The sequence below is a fragment of the Lichenostomus cassidix genome, unplaced genomic scaffold (assembly GCF_008360975.1).
Source record: "Lichenostomus cassidix isolate B80296 unplaced genomic scaffold, HeHo_3.0 HiC_scaffold_157, whole genome shotgun sequence".
In the NCBI taxonomy this organism is placed as follows: domain Eukaryota; kingdom Metazoa; phylum Chordata; class Aves; order Passeriformes; family Meliphagidae; genus Lichenostomus; species Lichenostomus cassidix.
The window spans coordinates 1,558-7,202 of record NW_028147938.1 but is presented as its reverse complement, the minus strand read 5'-3'; the positions used below and the strand labels follow the sequence as shown (position 1 = coordinate 7,202).

The window sequence follows — 5,645 nt, the reverse complement described above, 5'->3', positions numbered from 1 at the left end:
GCATTTCCCAAGCTCCGCTCACCGCAGCCCCTGTCCCGCTGCTGTCGTAGCTGGATTACCGGCCCGCTGTCCCCGGTGTAGGTAGTGTGGAAGAGGTGATTGCGCAGAACCTGCCCCGGACACAGCCGGCACTGCCCCAGGTCTGTCCCGTTACACAGCGCTCCCTCCACAGCGCTTACAGACAAAAGGCTCAGAGTACAGAAAGGCTGAAGGTCACAGAATGATGTACAACACCTAACGAGTTTTGTCGTGAAAGAAGTTACGATTCCCTTTCCAGGAATCAAAAAAGGATTTTCACTTTCAGTTTGAATGTGATGTGGTTTCTTATACTAAAACGGTGAACTTTATTGAGATGCAATAACAAAGCGCAGTACAGGATAAAACTGGAGTTCTTGTCTTGGTTATTTCAAACACTGTAAAACCGATGTTTTATAAAGCAGTGAATAATTTTCGGGTTTGCTTTGCTTGTATGTACAGCTCGTGATTTACTTCTAAAGTGTCTTTTTTTCAACCCACAAGTTTTTCCCTTCAACTCTTCTGATTTCCTCCCTGATGGGGCTGGCACGGGAGTCAATAAGCAGGTGCCTGGTGCTTGCTTGCTGGTTTGGGTTAAACCTGGACAACACCTTAAGCGCAGACAAACCCATCCAGCCTCTAACAGACAACATCGGGGACACACAGAAAAGAGCCTACAGGAAATAGGTGATAAAAACAGGAAGAAAACCTGCACCAGTCGGCAGCAAAGCACTGGAAGGGAGGTGTGGGCAAGGCGAAGGAATGGATAATTTGCTTAAAACTGTTCCCAGACTACCACAAAAATCATCACTGAAAATTAAATAAAAACCAATGTGGCCACCAGGTTAGTGATGCTGGGGTGACACTTTACTTGTTATTCCTTAACTGTATAGCAGGGAGAAGCAATGCTGAATTATTAAACTTGCACAGAAAGCAATACACAAACAGACAAAACAGGATTTTAGGACAGTAAGAGTTTGGACTACTGACATTTTATTAAGGCTTATTTAATGTTTACAGCAAGGATGACACATTTGCTTGGAAGCCTTGGTGGCAGATGTAGCAAAAGCTGACCAGTGGTGCTGTGGCCATGGGCTCCCCCTGCCTTGCTCTGAGCTGCTCCAGACAGTCCATCAGTATTACTCTCTCTCTTCCCTGGATGAGTTCCCAGAGAAGCCTCACAAAACAATGGCAGCAAGAATGACACTTACTGCTGTTGCTGCTGTAGTACCAACAACTGCATTTTTGGCCTATAAAGAGAAAGGAAAATACAGGATGGAAACATGTTAAGCATTTATATTTACTCCCTCCAGCCTCGACGGGGCTGCATCCGGCTGCCAAATGCCCGCTCGCATCCCCCGAGCTCCGCTCACCGCAGCCCCTGTCCCGCTGTTATCGTGGCTGGGCCCAAAGTCCCCTCCACCTGCTGCAATTAGCGAGGAGGAGTCACTTCCTTGGATCGTGCCGAGCTCACTGCCGGCACCGCCAAGAGCTATCCCGTTCGGCCCCACCCTCCACCTGCCCCGGAAGGTACCTCCCGAGGTTGTTGCCAAAACCATCGTTGGGTGAAAGATCTTGCCCTGCCACCGTTGAAGTCGGGCCACTGCCTCTTTGCCAAGAGCCTCTGTCCCCAAATGGTCCTCCTGTCCAGTGATGGGCAACATCCCTGAGCCTGCTCCTGTCACCATGGCAGGACATTGTCTTGTAAAACCACAACCTCTGGATCGTGATTACAGCCTGGCTTGGGTACCCGTTAAACGGTACCAAAACCAGCAGAGGATGTAAATGGCCAACATGAATGGACTCGTGTCCAAATGCAAAAGACTTTACAACAAAACCAAAATAGATTATATTTACACCTACAAACACAGTGAAAGGGATCAGGTGGGACCCTGCAGCTGGGCTTGGGGCTGCACAATGCTGAGGCTTCCTTGGCTTACACTGAATCAGCCCAAGTTTACATCTTCTAATGTGCTCCAAATTCAGATGACTAAAATGGCTATAAAAGCCCTTCTGTTTAGGAATAGGCTATGCCCGTGCTGGCTGTGCCCCAGAGCACAGGCAAAGATATTTCTCTTGGCTGTTTGGAAAAGAAAAGGCTTGACTGTACTCCATGGCAATTCAAGCAGGTCTTGGGCCTTGCCAGCATTTCCTAGAAAGGCTCAGAAGTACTGAATAGAGCAAGTGATGGATTCTGCTGCTCTCCTCTCACTCTCTCCTCATGCTTCAAGCAGTGTTCCCCCAAATCCTGTCACTGCACCCACCAGGCTCCATGGAAAGGCAGCTCACAATGAGCAACATCACCTTGACTGCAAAGAGAAGCAAGGTACAATTGCAAACTTCTGCATTCTGTGAAATGGTACAGCTTTCAAGAACAACAAGAAAATTTCCCAGATGAAGTAGCTCAAAGTATGCTTCCCTTACAGGATGAGGTAGGGATGTGAGAGGACTACATGCCCCCTTCACACAGAGCTCCCTTGCCACAGGCTGCAGAGAGAATGCTCTGAGTACAGAAAGGTTAAAGCTCACAGGTTACTGTATAACCATTTAATTAGCTCAGTCATGACAGAAGTTCTGATCCCATTTCCAGAAATCAAAAAAGGACTTTCAGTTTTAGTTTTATTATATGTCTTCCTGCATTAAAACTGACAAATTAGATGTAATAAGAAAGGGCAGCACAAAATAGAACCAGAAGTCTTGGCTTGATATTTTTAAACCATGAAAACAGATATTTAAAAAGGAAGTGATTTCATTCCTTGTTTTCCTTTGCATGCACAGCTTTCCTTTCATGCACAGCTGTTGATTTACTGACTAAACCACCTTTTTCTCAAGCCACAAATTTTTCACTTCAACTATTCCAAATCCCTCCCTGATGTGGCTGGCAGGGGAGTGAGTGAGCAGCTGCCTCATGCTTGCTTTTTGGCTGGGGTTAAACCTGGACAACATGTTTAGAGCAGACAAAAGCAACCAGCCTCTCACAGACAGCTGTTCAACTCTCACCTCTCCCTGCAGCCCACGCAGTTGCCTGTAACAAAGCAGCACAGGATTCTGTGTATCACACATGGGATGCAGGTCACCTGGTTCCAAACACTTAAGGCAGATAGTCCAGGTAAAGGACAATAAACCACAATTTCCCTAAACAGTTTTCTTCCAACATGATCCACACATCAGCTGTGTGACAAGGAAATAACATGGCTTAGTACATTGGGAGGTGAAGCATAGATGCCTCACAGATCATTCTTCACATACCTTATCTCCAGCACTGCATGGACCCTGGCTTTGCCTTCCTGCAGGCTGGAGGAAGATTGATCTGGTGCTGGGAATATGAACACTTTACAATCAACACTTGGTCACTGAAGTGACAATGGCCCCAGCTCTGTCAGGCAAAGGCTCCTGGCTGCCCTTGCCATTCTTAAAGCCTCAGTGTTTTGGCAGCTAAAAGAGCACAATCCTAGAATGGGTTGTGTTGGAAGGGAACATAAAGATCCTCTAGGGAGCTTGCTCAGGTCCAATGCCAACAATCACTGCACTTACAGGGGTGAAGGGGGAACTTTTCATGGCACAGTAGAACAAAGAGGTGACAGAGAAAGAGCCAGATAGGTATTTCTTTCAGACCTCCACCCATTGGGGCATCTGCTGCTCGCAAAGAGAGTCAGAAGAGCTAGGGCAAGGAACAGTTTTTAGGCAGGGAAAAACTGAGCAAAACACCATCATGCCAAAATCTGAGCATGCCTGTAAAACAATGATTTGCCATGTCTTAATGGGATGGCAACGAGAAGCAAGACTGAACTGCTGAACTTGCATACAAAGCTACACTCAGATAAAAGAGGACTTCAGAGCAATATGAGTTTGGCTTTCTCACATTTTATTAAGGCTTACTGAATGTTCACAGCAAGGGTGGCACAGTTGCTAAGAAGCCTTGGTGGCAGATGTAGCAAAAACTGACCAGTGGACGCTGTGGCCGTGGGCTCCCCCTGCCTTGCTCAGACAGCTCATCAGAAACACTCTCTCTTTCCTGGATGAGTTCCCAGAGAAGTAACTCACACTAGCTTTGCAAGAATGGCAAAAGAAATTACTGCTGCTGCTCCTATTAGTCCTGCTGAAGTACCAACAACTGTGTTTCTGACTTATACAAGGGAAACACAGACAGGAAACATGATAAGGACTTTTATTTACTCCTCCCAGCAAGATAATATAGAAAACGCAGGGAAAATATGGATAAATAAATCAGTGAGGGACATCTGCCCCATAAACAGGAGGAATACCATCCAGTTTCTTCCCCTTAGGAGGTGGCATTCAGTAAGAGGGCACTGTCAGGGTACAGACAGAGCACAGTGACCCTCCAGGTGCAGGAGCTCTGGGGAGGCCAGAGGCAGTGCTGGTGTGCAGCCCACGGCTGGCACTTGGCTGTGCCCATGCACTCTGCAGGCTGTGTCCCAGCCCCGCGGCTCACAGCCAGCAGCCAGGAGCTGCTCTGGGAGGCACACAGGGCCTTAGCCCATGTCACTCACCTGGTCAGAGACTGGGTCTCCATAGCGAAGCATTGTCACAAAGTGCTCACAGTTGTTGCTAAGCACATCATATGGCACTTCCTTGTCAATCCATTGCTCAGCACTCTGGATGATCTCCTCCACTGGGAGAGGAGTGCGGGAGCGATCATACGTGTTGTTGACATGCCATTTGTTATTTCCCACCACCTCCTTCAGGAGCTGCTTCTTCACCTTGGCACTGCTGCCGAATATTGGTGAGCTGCTGAATTTTGATGAGCTGCTGAATATTGGTGAGATGCCACTGGACAGGGATGAGGCTCCATCACCTGGGGAAGGCAAGGAGGTGATAAGGCAGGCAGGCAGACCCTCGCTGGCCCCTCCAAGACCTCAGATGGTTTTTGGACTGCTCCTGGAAAGGTCATCTACACACACAGGGCCCACCACGAGCCGCGAAGGGACACAGGGCTCCCGAGGCACCCCAACACGCACATTGCATCCTGCCACGATGTACCAGCCTTACCTGTCACATGGATGACATATCCATCCCCCAGATAGAGGGCCCAGTGTTTGTAAACTCCCCGGTCGATCTCGATCAGGTCCCCAGGCTCGGGGTGGCAATTTTCCTGTTCCATCTCAGGATGGTGCAGTCAGGACACACACGTGTAGGTGTGCTGTCTGAGCGCAGGGCAGAGCGGAGCGGGGAGCCGTGGGCTGTGCACAGACACCTGCCGGGAGCGCAGGCACGGAGGGTGTCAGGCCGAGCCCCGAGGGCAGCGGCTGCAGGAGCGGCGGCCCCGCTCCGCCCGCCCCGGCTCGGGGCCGCTCCCGCTGTCCCGCCGGCCGGCGCAGGGCGAGCGACGGAACGGCCCCGCTGCCACCCAGCGCATCCGCCGAGGCCGAGGCCGGGCCGGGTGGGCGTCCAGCTGCTGCCGCCGTGCCCGGCTGCCCCCGGGGGTGCCCACCGTGCCCAGCGTGTCCCCAGGCTCTGGGACACCTCCGGCCGCCCGGCAGAGCCGCGCCCGCCGCCCGCAGCCTCGACGGGGCCGCATCCTGCTGGCAAAATCCCGCTCGCATTTCCCGAGCTCCGCTCACCCCAGCGCTTGTCCCGCTGCTGCTGTGGCCAGACTCTCATCCCGCTCC

At 50.8% G+C, this 5,645-nt stretch overlaps 1 pseudogene across 1 annotated transcript; it reads right to left on the bottom strand.

The window, feature by feature from the left end:
- Positions 1–988: 988 nt before the first annotated feature.
- On the bottom strand, positions 989–5,137 carry LOC146420531 (phospholipase A and acyltransferase 3-like; annotated as a pseudogene). Its single transcript, XR_014849113.1, has 3 exons — positions 5,026–5,137; positions 4,527–4,831; positions 989–1,265 (listed from the first exon to the last, which is right to left on the bottom strand). The product of XR_014849113.1 is annotated as a phospholipase A and acyltransferase 3-like (transcript).
- Between the last annotated feature and the right edge of the window lie 508 nt (positions 5,138–5,645).